We start from the raw sequence: 17,865 nt of genomic DNA on the forward strand, positions 1-17,865 counted from the left end.
GTAGGCTGCACCCGCGGATGGAAGCTACGTTCTCTCTGCTTCATCAATCTGTGTCTAATATTCCTCCTCCTCCTCCTGCTCCTCCTCCTGAAACCTCACGTAATCACGCTGAACGGGCAATTTTTCTTAGGGCTACAAGGCTCACTCAAATAATTTTTCTGAACAATTTTTATAAGTTTCAATGCGCTTAAAAGCGTTGGAACTTTAACTTGAACCAATTTTTCGTTACACTGGGCTGCCTCCAGGCCTAGTTACCGCTTAAGCCACATTAACCAAAGCGATTCACCTGCCATCTTGGTTGGGCATGGCCAATTTTTACTGAGGTACATTAGTACTGTTGGTACACCAAATTTTTGGGGCCCTCACATACAGTGTAATCATAGCAATTTGTATGTTCTTCGCCTGCACTCATGGCACAGAAAGGTGTGTGGGGTTGGCCTACACTTTAGCTACATAAATGTAACTTGGGCCTTGGCTATACTAAGGCTACTGAAATGGAACTAAGACTGCGCTCCCGCTATACTGCTGCTTCGGAATTGTTACTGGGGCCTGTCTTGAGTGCTACTATTGCTGACATGGAACGAAGACTGCGCTCCCGCTATACTGCTGCTTCGGAATTGTTACTGGGGCCTGTCTTGAGTGCTACTATTGCTGACATGGAACGAAGACTGCGCTCCCGCTATACTGCTGCTTCGGAATTGTTACTGGGGCCTGTCTTGAGTGCTACTATTGCTGACATGGAACGAAGACTGCGCTCCCGCTATACTGCTGCTTCGGAATTGTTACTGGGGCCTGTCTTGAGTGCTACTATTGCTGACATGGAACGAAGACTGCGCTCCCGCTATACTGCTGCTTCGGAATTGTTACTGGGGCCTGTCTTGAGTGCTACTATTGCTGACATGGAACGAAGACTGCGCTCCAGCTATACTGCTGCTTCGGAATTGTTACTGGGGCCTGTCTTGAGTGCTACTATTGCTGACATGGAACGAAGACTGCGCTACCGCTATACTGCTGCTTCGGAATTGTTACTGGGGCCTGTCTTGAGTGCTACTATTGCTGACATGGAACGAAGACTGCGCTCCTCCTATAATGCTGCTAGTGATATGTTAGTGGGGCCTGTCCTAATGCTACGGCTGAAATGTTACGAATTCTGGGCTCTGCCTATACCGCTGCTAATGGTATGTCTCTGGGGTGTGGAAACAGAGGCTTCCCAAAGACATGATGGCGGCGAGGCCATTTCCCACCAACGCGGTTACTGTTAAGGTGCATATAACCACGGACACGTGGAGAGGACACGTAGTGCCTCAAAAATATCCCCCTCCTTCTCCAACAGGGAAAACATTCTTGGCAAATGCCTTTGCATTGGTTCGTCTGGTGGCAGTCCAAGAATTTCAGCTTTACCGACACAACAAGAGAGCCCCCACACCATCCCCCCGCCACGGCCCACTTAATCCTGGCCGCATTCCGAAAACCAACAAAATACAACCGTGCTACTAGGTCCGCAGTCACCACCACATTACCACCAACGCGGTTACTGTTAAGGTGCATATAACCACGGACACGTGGAGAGGACACGTAGTGCCTCAAAAACATCCCCCTCCTCCTCCAACAGGGAAAACATTCTTGGCAAATGCCTTTGCATTGGTTCGTCTGGTGGCAGTCCAAGAATTTCACCTTTACCGACACAACAAGAGAGCCCCCACACCATCCCCCCGCCACGGCCCACTTAATCCTGGCCGCATTCCGAAAACCAACAAAATACAACCGTGCTACTAGGTCCGCAGTCACCACCACATTACCACCAACGCGGTTACTGTTAAGGTGCATATAACCACGGACACGTGGAGAGGACACGTAGTGCCTCAAAAACATCCCCCTCCTCCTCCAACAGGGAAAACATTCTTGGCAAATGCCTTTGCATTGGTTTGTCTGGTGGCAGTCCAAGAATTTCACCTTTACTGACACAACAAGAGAGCCCCCACACCATCCCCCCGCCACGGCCCACTTAATCCTGGCCGCATTCCGAAAACCAACAAAATACAACCGTGCTACTAGGTCCGCAGTCACCACCACATTACCACCAACGCGGTTACTGTTAAGGTACATATTACCAGTCTGACTGGGGCATGCAGACACCTTGACAGAATGAATAGTGTGTGGCACATAGGTTCCCCATTGCTATGCCCACGTGTGCAGCTCCTGATGGCGGTGGCACAGGATTATATTTCTCATTGCTTCTGTACAGCATTGTGGGCTATCGCCCCGCCCCTTTTAAAGAGGGTCGCTGCCTAGCCGTGCCAACCCTCTGCAGTGTGTGCCTGCGGTTCCTCCTCATGGCAGACGCACTTCTAAATAGACATGAGTGTGGCGTGGCATGAGGGCAGCTGAAGGCTGCGCAGGGACACTTTGGTGTGCGCTGTGGGGGGAGGGGGGGCGGTTGGTCAGCATGTAACCCAGGAGAAGTGGCAGCGGAGTGTCATCCAGGCAGTGATTGTGCTTTGTTGTAGCTAGTGTGGTGCTTAGCAAAGGTATGCCATGCTAATGAGGGCTTTTCAGAAGTAAAAGTTGTTGGGAGGGGGGGGGCCCACTCTTGCCGGTATTGTGGCTTAATAGTGGGACCTGTGAACTTGAGATGCAGCCCAACATGTAGCCCCTCGCCTGCCCTATCCGTTGCTGTGTCATTCCCATCACTTTCTTGAATTGCCCAGATTTTCACACATGAAAATCTTAGCGAGCATCGACGAAATACAAAAATGCTCTGGTCGCCCATTGACTTCAATGGGGTTCGTTATTCGAAACGAACCCTCGAACATCGCGGGAAGTTCGTTTCGAATAACGAACACCCGAACATTTTGGTGTTCGCTCATCTCTAGTATCTATCATTCTGACACATATGAGCCTTTGCAATCTTGGCTTGGTGTAGGAAAAGAAAGTGTTCCTCAAAATGCTGATAAGTAATGCTAAATTTGTATGCATTCTAAATGGTTAGAATTTTTATTTTTTTACAAATTTGCACCAGAATAAAGTAAAAAGAAGGAAATATATATTAGCAAAAATTTGTGCGATATGTTTACACATATTTAAGATATCACAGTTGAAAATGTGAAAAAATAACATTTTTTCCAACGTTTTTCCAACTTTTAATAAATATTCACATTCTGTGGGTCTATTTTAACCACCTAAATGAAGTACAATATGTGGCAAAAAAGCAATGTCAGAATCACTTGGATATGCAAAACCTTTATGGAGTTATTATATGTTAAAGTGACACATATCAGGTTTCCAAAATTTGGCTCTGTCACTAATGCGGAAACAGGCTTCATCACTAAGGGGTTAACCAATAGACCTGACAAAATAACAGGGATGAAGTTTGGGGGGCACCAAAGAAATAGTTTTCACTGAGGCAGAATAGTCTATTTAATTTTCAAGCCCTTCACAGTATAGACATAAATTTAAATATTTGATTCTTTATTAAGTTTCATTTTCATTAAAAACAGGGCACTAGACAAGGGTCATGTACGATTTGCTCCTATAGAGAAAGTGGCAAGTGACAGCGACATAGACAAGCACCCATATACTGGTCTCAAACACGAATAACATATAAAGTTCCAATAGGTACTTCAGCACACTGGTCATGAATGGTCCTGGCGCCTAATTTATCTCACAGCAGATATGTAATGTGCTAATATTTTATTGGTCTATGGTTCTTTGTAATACTTTATTAGTCTTTGGTTCTTTGTATTTCTCCAAAATATTAAGGCTGACGCACTGTCTAGGGCTTTTAATGATAATGACATGGATCCTATTAAACTGGTGACTGTGAGTCATTTGCCGACTATATTGGAGGCTAGCCATTTGGAGGGATATCCTCGAGTTTGTGTCATCTCCTACCTCATGCGCTCAGAATAACACCCTAAAGACGAGACTCGCAGGTTCCCTGTGTTCATTACCGATACCAGAGTCTCCATGGCAGGATATTGCAATGAACGTTATCACAGATCTGCCCATGTCCCATGGCTGTACTGTCATTTGGGTGGTAGTGGACCGGTTTTCTAAAGTGGCTCATTTTGTGCCTCTGAACGGCTTGCCTACCGCCGGTCAACTGAACATATATTTTGCCTTCATGGCCTTCATGGCTTCCCCAAGCACATTGTGTCAGATAGGGGGGTACAATTTACCTTCAAGTTTTGGCAAGCTCTCCTTAAACTGGTAAACATAACTTTCAGCCATGGTGGCAGAGAGTTTTGCCAGAATATGACAGGAGACCAAAGTGAATCTTGAAAGATCAGTTGCTGCCATGAAAAAGTTTGCTGATCACAAGTGTGGTCCTTCCTTGCAGTTTGCACCAGATTGAGGATACCATCTTATAAGCTCACTCCACACTTTTTGGGTCCTTTTGAGTTTCTAGGGGGATTAATTCTGTTTGTTACAAACTAAGACTTACCTCCTGACTCCGCATCCCCAACTTTCATGTCTCTCTGCTCAAACCCTTGGTACTTAATAGGTTTTCCAAACAATCCAGACCAGTATCCGCTCAGATTCATTTTGAGGACACCTTTGAGGCTAAAAATATTCTTGATGTCAAGAGGGTTAGGAATAAGACCTTTTTTCTTGTGGATTGGAAGGGTTATAGGTAGAGATGAGCGCGTATACTCGCTAAAGGCAATTGCTGAAGCGAGCATTGCCTTTAGCGAGTATCTCCCCGCTCAAGACGGAAGGTTCGGATGCCGGCAGCGGGCAGGGAGCTGCGGGGGAGAGCGGGGAGGAACGGAGGGGAGATATCTCTCTCTCTTCCCCCCGCTCCCTCCTGTTGACTGCCGCTACTCAACCTTCCGTCTCAAGCGGGGAGATACTCGCTAAAGGCAATGCTCGCTCGAACAATTGCCTTTAGCGAGTATACTCGCTCATCTCTAGTTATAGGCCTGAGGAGAGGACATGGGAGCCCTCTGAGAGCATCAATGCCCCTCGACTCATTCAAGCTTTCATGCAGAGAGCCGGCAGGAGGGGAGGAGGGCTTAGAGAGGGGGTACTGTTAGGTCTGGCAGACATGGGCGTCATGCTCTGAATCTGTGATTGACATATTTCACGAACTGTCATGGTTAAATTGGTTCTGCCTCTTTCACCCAGCTGCAGATTGTTGGTCATCTCTTCACCATTATATAGAGGCCTCAGACCTGACAGTCCCTGCTGCAGTGCTGTTGTATGAGCCCTCATATATGCACGTGTCGCAGCTGCTCCTGTTTGTTCCCGTGTTTGCAGTTTATGCTTTGTCTTCAGTTTGCTCCAGTACTTCCAGCCTGGTCCCGAACTTGCTCAGTCCTTGGTTCTGCAGACAGCGTGGTGTTATCCAACTTCCTGGTGATCAGTCCTGACAGGGTTAATCAGCGCCTAAGTTCCCGTGCAAGGATGCTCTGGTCAGGGCGAATTCTCTGCTGTTTATAGAGAGGGATTTTCCATCTCCTGCTTTAAGCATAGGGCTGCATCCTTTGGTCACCTTGCATTCTAAGTCACGGTTTCTAGCGGTGAACATCTGGGTTTCCTGAGTCGTCTGTCTGCCCTGCTGGTCTGTTCCGTCTACTGGTTGGGTGACACAGTGGATCCACATAAAATCCCTAACAGAGGGTGATGAGGAGAAAGCAGATCTATTAAATAGCTTTTTCTCCAATTTATTCACAGAGGAAAATTAAATATAAGATGATACAGTAAACTTTCCAAAAAATGTCACCAGTTTACCCCTAGAAGAAGTACAGAGCTGCCCTAAAAAGATTAAAATAGGCAAATTGCTGGATTCCGATGGCATACACGCCTGGGTTTTAAGGGAATTAAGTAGTTTAATAGACCATTGTTTCTTATATTTAAGGACTCTTCAGTGATGGAGTCTGTTCCACTAGATTGGCGCATAGCCAATGCTGTTCCAATAGTCAAAAAGGGGTCAAAAACTGAATCTGGAAACTAGGGGCCAGTAGATCATACTTCTATTGTGGCTAAAATGTTGAAGGGTTTCCAAGAGATTAAATTCTGGAGTACCTCAAGGAAAATAGCTGTATAACTGCATATCTGCATAGGTTTATGAGGGGTCTATGGCAACAAAAGACCCCTCCTTATATACGCCTCTGGTTTCAGAAAACTCAAGCAATGTATCTAATGAAGGATCAGATAGTCTCTCTTCGGGGATATTAAGACAAATTTTTATGATCTTGGCACTACTGGTTTTGTTTTGAGGACTCCCAATATTATCTGTCTTTTATGTCATAACGGGGGGGTTTCCCCCCTTCATGTTTTGTTTTTTTCTACATTTCAGTTAAAGGGGTTGTCCCGCGAAAGCAAGTGGGGGTATACACTTCTGTATGGCCATATTAATGCACTTTGTAATATACATCGTGCATTAATTATGAGCCATACAGAAGTTATTCACTTACCTGCTCCGTTGCTGGCGTCCCCGTCTCCATGGTGCCATCTAATTTCAGCGTCTAATCTCCCGATTAGACGCGCTTGCGCAGTCTGGTCTTCTCCCTTCTGAATGGGGCCGCTCGTGCTGGAGAGCTGCTCCTCGTAGCTCCGCCCCGTCACGTGTGCCGATTCCAGCCAATCAGGAGGCTGGAATCAGCAATGGAACGCACAGAGCCCACGGTGCACTATGGGAGAAGACCTGCGGTCCACCGTGGGTGAAGATCCCGGCAGCCATCTTCGCAAGGTAAGTAAGAAGTCACCGGAGCGCGGGGATTCGGGTAAGTACTATCCGTTTTTTTTTTTAACCCCTGCATCGGGTTTGTCTCGCGCCGAACGGGGGGGCTATTGAAAAAAAACAAAAACGTTTCGGCGCAGGACAACCCCTTTAACTCCCACACCACTACCCACTCTCTATCTCTCCCTCTTCCTCTCCTCTTTTTTCAGGCTCTTTCTATTCTTCTACCTAAAGCTCACTCTTTCATCAGCTACTTAAGACAGTGCTTTGACAAATTACCTGGGGTGATATAATTGATATACTTTTCTCTACAACTTTCGAGATCTCCATAATTCGCCAATGTCTTATCCTTGTTCAGAAGGACCGTGACAAAACAACCTACTGCGCTGTCTAATCACAGTTTAGCATTCTTTTTATGTTTTCTTGGATACCAGTATTCTTACTGCTTCAGAATTGTAACCTATTTCGCAATAAAAATAATTTAAAAAAAAAGCAAGCTGATATAGTCTCCTTAAAAAAAAATTGTTGCAGCCTACATTGGGCAAGGGTCATTGCAAGGGTCCAAGCACAATGGAGCAGCCCATATCTTGCAGGATGGATGCTGCCATTGTTTGTAAATGTGTTAATGCTGCCAGGACTAAATAGGAATAAACTCCTGGGCTATGGTGGGGGCCATTGACATTATCAGACTACCCATAAGGGTTAGTAGTGTGACCGTACAGTATTAAGTATGGCACCATAGTTTAATGCAAGGCCTTGTGCAGTTAGATGATAGGATGGTGTAATGGTAAATGTGTAGGATGTTATATGTGATGTTTATGCCTGTTGTACTTGTACAGCACTGCACTGGACATATATTAGCATTGTGTACTTAGAGTCCTACGTGACGCACTGAGAGAGCTACGGACAGCAACATATTGTAGTTGTTCTAAGGTGCGGGGAGTCCTCTGTAGATATGACATCAGTGACTTTGGGAGTCCAGTGAGTGAAGGATGCATCTCCTATAGAGCATGAGAGGTCAGCCTATAAGGGCTGGAAATTGCAGTGAAATTGATATCAGGGACAAATGGAGAAGGCCCATGACATAGGTGTCTTGCTGCCACCAAGTCGAGAGAACCCAAAAGGCAATGTGTTAATGCCAAATATTGGTAATGTTATTTTGGGTTTTAGTGAATATTTATTTACTGTCACTTTAAATGAATATCCAAGTACTGAGAGTTATGATGTAAGGCTCAAGTACGTGTACCTCCTATGGAGCGTAACAATGTTTTGGTTAAGTAAAGATTATTTTTGATAAAAATATGCTGCCTCTGTCTCCGTCTGTGACTGCAGTCATCATGTACCTTCCACCTCTTATATACTTACCCTTACATTCTGTAGCTGTCACTTCATCACTGGAAGTTGCTTCAATCAGTTGGTTAGGTTCTTCCTTTACTTCTATTACATAAGAACATCTGTACTGTTTTGAGGGGTTAGAAACTTTAAACATCACTTGTGGAGAACTTTCCTTAACAGGCAAATCTTTTATCCGCTCCCTTCCTGAATACAGATGAAAGCGCTTGACTCTGCACCCCTCTGGAGGATCGGGGGCGCTGCAGGTTATTAGGAGCCGTGTGTCTCCTGAATTATCTTGTACACATGAGATATTCGGTTTCTGTGGATCTACAAGAGATAAAGAGTTCTTGAGATATAATATATCCGGTCAGCATCCAAATTATAAATAATGAAGACAAACAGGGAAATCCCTTTAGTTTAGTAATTTATGGACTTGAAATCCTTATTATGTGATAAAACCATGCTGGATAAGCGGGAATGTTATGTGATATTCCAGCACTAGGCAGCTCCATAGTCAGTGCTCCTGAGGGACTTTCACACAGGATGGAGTATTCTGGACTATACCCTCCTGCGGAATATTCAGCCCCAAAATCCACACTGCTAATGTGCAAGTTTTGGTGCTAGATTGAAAACAGCGGAATTCTGCAATTCCAACATCAAAATCGGCAGTTAGAAGTTCAGATTTTGCTGCAGAATTCAGGGACGTCATGGAAGCTTCTGGTTCTGTCTGAATTCTGTTTTTTGCAATTTAGAAGGCACCCTAGGAGGACACACTGGTTGCACACTGAAACGCAGTCTCAGCTGTATGGTAACAATGTGATGTGAACCCAGCATAACAAATCTCCGCTCCTAGCCGAACACTGGTGACTCTGCTGTATTTTGGTCTCTGTTTTGTGTCCATAATAAGGTGTGTCCCGGCCGCCTGCGGGTCTCCTGAGCTGAACTCCAACCATCACAGTAATGTACAATGCTTGGAGTTTGGGTCAGGAGACCCGCCATCCGTCCAGGATGCACTTCTGTATTACGGACACAAAATGGCGTACAAAATACGTCAGTGTGTCACCGGCCTTATCGTCTCACAGCATTATGCTAAAACTACAACCCCCAGCATGTCTGGAATATCTGGAACTGTCAGGACACACTGGAAGTTGTAGTCATATCAAAATCTCAACAGATGAAGGACCTACAGGTTGACAGAACTACAGCTCTCAGCATGCCCTGACACTTGCAGACTGATGGCATGCTGGGGGTTGTAGTGGGTTGAACTCCCCCACCAGCAGTATTTTACCCACTAATCATCCCTTCTCTACTGCCATTATCCCCCTTCACTCTACTCTCCCCTATATGTGATGCTGGAGGTGGAAGAGCTCCTCTCTTACCTCCGCTGCAGACTGCCCGTGTATTACATGATGAAGGACCTGCCATGGTCATGTGACTGGGATGTCCTCACAGCTTCTTCATTTAATGTACCTCGGTAACTGCACTGAGGAGGTGGGGGAAGGGTGGGACATGCCTCTCGCCGCCTTGGACTGCAGGACCGCGTCCTAAAACCGGAGCTGTCCTGCAGGATTTGGGAAGGTTGGGAGGCCCATTAGCTTAGTAGTGTCAGGCATGAAAGGGTTAGTAAATGTATTTCAGCCAAATCTACATTTTATTTATTATCTGTAGGTTTTTTTTTTCTTAGAATTTTGTGTTCCCAGCAGATTTTTTTCATATAAACTCCTCTTTCTGTAATATTTGTTATAGAATATTTCAGGCCGGTCACAACTCTAACACTGGATACTGATTACTACATACGGCGTCACGTGTGCATTATAACATCTACTTACCTATTACTTGTAATGTAAGGGGATCACTCGGCCCACTCCACCAGATACTAGTAAACTGTATACAGCTATAAGCAGAATTGTCCTCCTGCACATCTGTTACAGTAAAGTCATATTCCTTCACATTTGTGACTTTGGAATCAGAAATTTTAGTGTTTGTTCTTTGCAGACGAAATATTCCCTGATCATAAGGGCCTGAACACCTGATTGTTACACTGTCTCCCTTCTTCACTACTTTACTGGGGAGGGCTCGAATTTCTGCTTTATTTCCTGCCAAAAATAAATAAAGTGACATTATTGTACAGAAATGTTATTTACGTCTTCTTCTCATTACATAAATTACTTAACCCATTAGTGACACGGAATATTTCAGGTTTTCAGGATGGAGCATTTTGTACATCGCCCCATTCTGATAGCCATAACTTTTCTTCTCCCCCCACTGTAGTTGTATGGGTCACCAGGATTATGTCACAAAGGTGAAGGATGTTTAATTACAGTATGCACTTTTTCACAATAACAATACTGTAGAAAGAAATCCATTTCTGTGATCTTGCGTATCAGGAGCCATAACAATTTTATTTTTCCATTGACTTACCTGTATGACAGCTTGACTTTTGCAGGCCAGGTTACAGTTTTCAGTAGCACTCTTTCGGAGTACATATATTACCTTTTAGCAGGGGTGTAGATACAGGCTCATGGGCCTGGGGGGAAAAGTTCAGCCCCCGCCCCTCTCCCCGCCCACATTTATTTTTTATGATGTTCATATTGGGGAATAAGGCACATAATGTTTTCATAGTGCAGGTCATTACAAATGTGGCCATAGCTAATATGACTCTTTTTAATTTGTTCTATAATGGGGGTTTTGTAGAAAAAGCGTGTTTTTATTTTGTTTTATTATATTTGTTTTATTTATTTATCTGTCAACCACTTACATGCCATATTTTGCTATGCATATTGATCCTGGCTGTTAGAGCAGGAGCTCAGTTGTCAGTAGACAGCTGACCCCTAGTCTTTCCGGCACATGATTCTTGCGCTGACCTTACGCTAGACTGCCATGTTTGCATTGAGGTGATTGAGACAGGTGGCCTCAGTAGTTCAGTTGAGCATTGAGACCACTGGTGGATAAAGTATGTGAGATATGTCTAACTAAGGGGTATGTGTCCACCATATTACGCGTGTGAAATGAACAGTGGACTGCTCTATTTTGTTAAATTTTGTGCACCAAAGAGCCCCATAAAGGTCTATTGAAGCAAAACACTGTGCATACCCAGGATCACTAGCACCTTGGTAGGCTAATTAGCCATTTAAATTAGAGCACAGTATTTGCTCAGGCACATGTGCAAAATACACTTGTTCTGTGCGCAAAAAAATTGCGCAGCAACAAGCGTACTGCAGAAAAATACTTATCTGAAGCTGCCCTCAGGAACATTTTGTTCTTAAAGTGAAGACATAAGTAGTTTTAAGGGCACCTGTTGTGTTTTGTCCACCAGGTGGGGCCGGTGACAATGTAACCTGTCCTCCTACTGGAACTAAGCAAGATGCAAAAAATAAAGAAGGGCTCAGCGCTCCACAAAACCAATCCAAAAAAGTTGAATAGAGATGATCCCAATAGGATCCTTTAATATGACATACAACGCGTTTCACACAGAGACATATAAGCATAAAATGTGGGACTTACATTATCCAAAGAACCAATCATGCCGTTCCACATATGCCGATCCTCCCCTCACCCGGGGTCGTACTGTAATGGCTGGCGCCATGATGGAAAGAGAACTTCCGGGTGGTGCGTGTGACGTGTGACGCTCAACATCAGAGCGTCAACACGTCCTACAGGGACGGATGCGTGGATCATCTCCTACGTCAATACGTACCTGCAATAGAAGATAGATGGATTACGTAATCACGCACCTATGGACCGCATGGCGTGAGGAGGAGGAACGCATATATTAACCCCTTAACGACCAGCCCATAGTGTTTTTACGTTCTCCCGAAGTGGGCTTTATTCTCTGAGGACATAAAAACATGTGTCCTGTAGAGAATAATGCCCCTCGGGCTGTGGACGTGACAGCTCCATGCTGTCGGTGTCTGCAAGTAGCTGACAGCATGGAGCTGTCATCCCAGGCTGTTCGGACCCCCCCCCCCCCCCGGCATTGCGATCGGTGCTATGCAATGGATAGCGCCGATCGCAAAAAAGTAAATAAAAGTGCAATAAAAGTTAAAGATTCAGCTGCTCTGATGGATCGGATCCATCGGAGCAGCTGAAATTACTCACCGAGGTCCGCCGCACGACGTCCCACTGTCCCGATGCTCCGGGCGCCGTAGCCGTCTTTCTGCGCATGCGCGCCAGGCGGCATTACGTCAGCCGCATGCGCAGAAGGCCCGGCGGCGCGGGAGACTTAAAATCTCCTGGCCCCTGGCTCCTGTAGGTAGCCGGGAGGCAGGAGATGTCAGCGGGGACCACGGTGAGCGGTCCCCGGTACCGCAATCGCCGTTATACAATGGATAACGACGATCGCGGAAGTGTGAAAAAAAGTGTAAAAAAAGAAAAGTTTCACCTCCCCTCATGGATCGGATCCATGAGGGGAGGTGAAAATACTCACCTCAGGTCCGCCGATGTCCTCCGGCCGGTGTCGGGACCCCCCGCTGGCTTCTGCGATGTGCCGATGCGGCGCGCATGCGCAGAAGCCGGCGAGCCCGGCAAATTCAAAATCTCCCTGCACCCGGCTGTCACAGATAGCCGAGTGCAGGGAGATATGACTGGGGACCGCTGTATGCGGTTTCCAGTCATATGATCATCGTTATCCATCAGATAACGGTGATCATATAAAGTTAAAAAGTAAAAAAAAAAAAAAAAGTTAAAAGTAAAAAAAAGTTTTAAAAGTTAAAGTTTCATCTCCCCTTATGGATGGTATCGGTAAGGGGGGATGAAATTACGTACCCAAGGTCCCGGATTTGTTCCCTGGTGGAATGTTGATCCGCGGATCTTACCCCAGCTTCGGCGCATGCGCCCATCAGCATGATGGCGGACGCATGCGCAAAAGTGAAATATTGCCCAAGAAATGTAAAATCTCCCTGCTGCTGGCTACAAAAGGTAGCCAAGAGCCTGGAGATGTCACGGGGAGCCGCGGTATGCGGTTACTGGTCACGTGATCGCCGTTATCCAATGCATAATGGCGATCATGTAAAAGTTCTTTAAAAAGTGGCAGTTTCATTTCCCCTCACCGATGCGATCGGTTGGGGGAGATGAAGCATCTTCTCGGAGGCTTCCGCATTTGTATCCAGATGCAATTATCCTCCATGGATCCTTCCGGCTGCTGCGCATGCGCCCGCCGGCAAAATGCCGGACACATTCACAGGAGACGGGAAGCCCAGGAAATTTTAAATCTACTTGCTCCCAGCGACCAACAGTCACTGAGTGCTTGGAGCAGTGACCGGTGGCCTCGCTGAGCGGTCCCTGGTCACGTGATAAAGTAGCGATCTAACATTAGGCCGGTCAAGCGTGACCGGAGAGGAATTACAGGTTCTGCATGCGCTTGATCAGCGGTAATCCACGGATCAATCGCATGCATTGGATTACACAATTCCCCCCAATTAGCGGGTCGGAATTACGTAATCCACTCGCAGAAACAGAACACAGCATGCTATATTTTACCGCGGATATCCGCGACCTAGAGCCCATTGTGCTCTATGACCGTGGATATACTCGCAGCCCATGTGCAAATACATTGTGCATGAGCTGCGGGTACCCGGGTCATCGCTAAGCGACGGCGCGGGAAATGCAAACAAAAAAAAAAGTACTGCGCATGACCGCCTGTGTGAGTAGGCAGCTATGCGCAGTACATTACGCGGCTCTACGCAGGGACACAGCCGGGCTCACAGCTGGGATCCTCTGCAGGCCTCCACAAGCGGATTCCGCCTACGGCTACGTGAGCACGGCGTTATTCAGACTGCTACCAGTAATCCGTAATTTACAAGAAGCCCCGGGAACGTTCGTCTTCCTGCAGTTCCAGGAGCAGCTTGTTGAGCGCCTTCTCTGTGAGACCGCTGCACCGCAGCAAGATTACAAAGCCTTACAGCGCCACTTTTTACACCCCATACCTGCCGCTGAGGTTACGAAATACCCCCCAAAATACATGAGAGGAGGGGGTGGGATACCAGGTTTTCTTGCCCCATGTGCCCAACCCAACCAGCCTCCGTAATTACCTCTGTCTTCGGACATAAAACGCAGTTTATATTATTACCTTTATCTAATATTTAGGGAATGCCAAAAAAATGGGGATGGCGGGGATTATTTTTAGGAAGTCAAATTTTTTTCCGTATAAGTGGGCAATGGGGCCTGGAATTTATTCAGTTCTGCCCTGAAATCCAGCGGGCATTCCCTCCATTATGGGCCTAGCCATGTGTCCTGTAAGTAGATTAGGGCCACAATGGGTCTGTTTCTGAACACAGGACAAACAGGGGTATCTATTTTGGGGTGAAAGTCTTCATTCCTATGTACACTGTACAAAAAAAACTGTTTTTAAATTGACAAAATTGCCAAAACAAATGAAAATCGTAATTTTTTCCTTTTGCTTTGCCTAATTCATTCAAATACTTTGGGGTCAAAATATGCAGTACACCCCTAGATGAATTTGTTAAGGGGTCTAGTTTTCAAAATGGGGTCATTTGTGGGGGTTCTCTATTGTTTTGGACGCTCAATGGCTCTACAAGTGGGCAATGGGGACTGGAATTTATTCCGTTGTACCCTGAAATCCAACGGGTGCTCCTTCCATTATAGGCCTAGCTATGTTTCCTTTAAGTAGATTAGGGCCACAATGGGTATGTTTCTGAACACAGGAAAAACAGGGGTATCCATTTTGGGGTATACGTCTTCATTCCTATGTACACTTTCCAAAAAACACAGTTTTTAAATTGACACAATTGCCAAAAAAATGAAAATCATAATTTTTTCCTTCTGCTTGGCTTAGATTCATTAAAAAACTGTGAAGTCAAAAAAGTCATCATACCCCTAGATAAATTCGGTAGGGGGTCTACTTTTCAAAATGGGGTCACTTGTGGGGGTTCTCCATCGTTTTGGTCACTCAATGGCTCTACAAGTAGGCAATGGAGACTAAATCTCCTTCAAGCAAAATTTCTGTTCCGAAAGCCACCGGTTGCTCCTTTCATTTTGGGCCCCATTGTGCATATAGACGTAATACTAGGGCCACAATGGGTATGTTTATGAGCACAGGACAAACAGGGGTATCCATTTTGGGGTGCAAGTCTTCATTCATATATGTGCGGTACAAAAAAAACTGCTTTTGAAATGACAGAATTACCAAAAAAATGAAAATCGTATTTTTTTTCCTTCGGCTTGGCTTAGATTCATTCAAAAACTGTGAAGTCAAAAAAGTCATCGTACCCCTAGATAAATTCGTTAAGGGGTCTACTTTTCAAAATGGGGTAACTTGTGGGCGTTCTCCATCGTTTTGGTCACTCAAGGGCTCTACAAGTGGGCAATGGGGACTAAATCTCCTTCAAGCAAAATTTCTGTTCCGAAAGCCACCAGTTGCTCCTTTCATTTTGGGCCCCATTGTGCATCCAGACATATGATTAGGGCCACAATGGGTATGTTTCTGAGCACAGGAGAAACAGGGGTATCCATTTTGGGGTGCAAGTCTTCATTCATATATGTGCTGTACAAAAAAACTGCTTTTAAAATGACAGAATTACCAAAAAAAATGAAAATCGTATTTTTTTTCCTTCGGCTTGGCTTAGATTCATTCAAAAACTGTGAAGTCAAAAAAGCCATCGTACCCCTAGATAAATTCGTTAAGGGGTCTACTTTTGAAAATGGGGTCACTTGTGGGCGTTCTCCATCGTTTTGGTCACTCAATGGCTCTACAAGTGGGCAATGGGGCCTAAATCTCCTTCAAGCAAAATTTCTGTTCCGAAAGCCACCGGTTGCTCCTTTCATTTTGGGCCCCATTGTGCATCCAAACGTAAGATTAGGGCCACAATTGGTATGTTTCTGAGCACGGGACAAACAGGGGTATCCATTCTGGGGTGCAAATCCTAATTTTCATGTGTACTATAGAAAAAAGTCCTGTCTTTAAAATGACATATTTGTAAAAATATGAAATTTTTGTTTTTCTCTTCTAAATTGCATTGACTCCTGAAAAAAAACTGTGGGGTTAAAATACTCATGACACCCCTCAGTGAATACGTTAAAGGGTGTAGTTTTTAAAATGGGGTCACTTGTGGGGGTATCTATCATTTTGACTCCTATGAGCCTTTCCAATCTTGGATTGGTGTAGGAAAACAAAGTGTTCCTCAAAATGCTGAAAAGTAATGTTACATTTGTACGTCTCCTAAATGGTTAAAAAAAAAAAACTAAAGTTTTTCCAATGTGCACCCAAAATAAAGTAAACGGATGGAAATATAAATCTTAGCGAAAATTTCTATATTATGTTTGCACATATTTGAGATATTGCAGTTGGAAATGTGAAAAAATGACAATTTTTTCAAAATGTTCCCAATTTTGGCGCTTTTAATAAATAAACACAAATTCTATCGGTCTTTTTTTTCCACCTAAATGAAGTACAATATGTGGCGAAAAAACAATGTCAGAATCGCTTGGATATGCAAAACCTTTCTGGTCTTTTTCCATGCTAAAGTGACACGTGTCGGATTTGCAAAATTTGGCCTGGTCATTAAAGGGGTTGTCCCGCGAAAGCAAGTGGGTCTATACACTTCTGTATGGCCATATTAATGCACTTTGTAATGTACATTGTGCATTAATTATGAGCCATACAGAAGTTATAAGAAGTTATTCACTTACCTGTTCCGTTGCTAGCGTCCTCGTCTCCATGGTGCCGTCTAATTTTCAGCGTCTAATCGCCAGATTAGACGTGCTTGCGCAGTCCGGGTCTTCTTCTTTTCTGAATGGGGCCGCTCGTGCCGGAGAACGGCTCCTTGTAGCTCCGCCCTGTCACGTGCCGATTCCAGCCAATCAGGAGGCTGGAATCGGCAATGGACCGCACAGAAGCCCTGCGGTCCACCGAGGGAGAAGATCCCGGCGGCCATCTTCAGCAGGTAAGTAAGAAGTCACCGGAGTGTGGGGATTCAGGTAAGCGCTGTGCGGTTTTTTTTTTAGTCCCTGCATCGGGTGTGTCTCGCGCCGAACTGGGGGGCTGTTGAAAAAAAAAAACAACCCGTTTCGGCGCGGGACAACCCCTTTAAGGCGCAAACAGGCTTGGTCACTAAGGGGTTAAAGGATCCTATTGGGATCATCTCTATTCAACTTTTTTGGATTGGTTTTGTGGTGCGCCGAGCCCGTCTTTATTTTTTGCATCTTGCTTAGTTCCAATACACCAGTCGAGCCCTTTTTAGGGATATGACCGGCTGAGGCTTGCTCCCCCTGTACATACAGGGTTTAGTTTCACCATCTGCTGGATTTATTGGACGTCTACTGGGACATGAAGGTGTTGTGTGGGGGCCCCTCTTCCTTGGGAGGCTTTCCCACCCACACGGGTGAGTTCCCTGCATTTATTTAAATCTGCAGTTTATTGGAGTATTTTCTCCATTGGGAGGAGCGCTGTCCTGATTTTATTCTCCTACTGGAGGTTACCATGTGATCTGCTGTATGCACAGTTGTGCATGCTTATTCACACGCTTATGCGCAACACATTTGCGCTGTGAAGAAGGTGCTTTTGCGTGTGTTTGCACATTTTTCTGTACTTTTTTGCAGTGCAGGGCTGGTTCACAGAGGCGCAGGACATATCTACACCCTGATTTAATAGGCTATTTAGCCTAATGAGTTCCAGATGTATTCTTTTCCCTGCAGTAATGTTGCATATTGCGTGTACGTTTGCACACACCTGCATAGACTTCTATGGAGCCTTTTAGTGCACAAATGCACAAAAAAATAAAGCATGTTCTTTTTTTTCTATTTCAAAAAAAGGAATGTGAATGAACTTGAAATCTATGGATTCTATTCTAATAATCTTTATTTGTATAGCACCAACTTATTCCACAGCG

Source organism: Eleutherodactylus coqui, chromosome 6 (genome assembly GCF_035609145.1).
Source record: "Eleutherodactylus coqui strain aEleCoq1 chromosome 6, aEleCoq1.hap1, whole genome shotgun sequence".
Classification (NCBI taxonomy): Eukaryota; Metazoa; Chordata; class Amphibia; order Anura; family Eleutherodactylidae; genus Eleutherodactylus; species Eleutherodactylus coqui.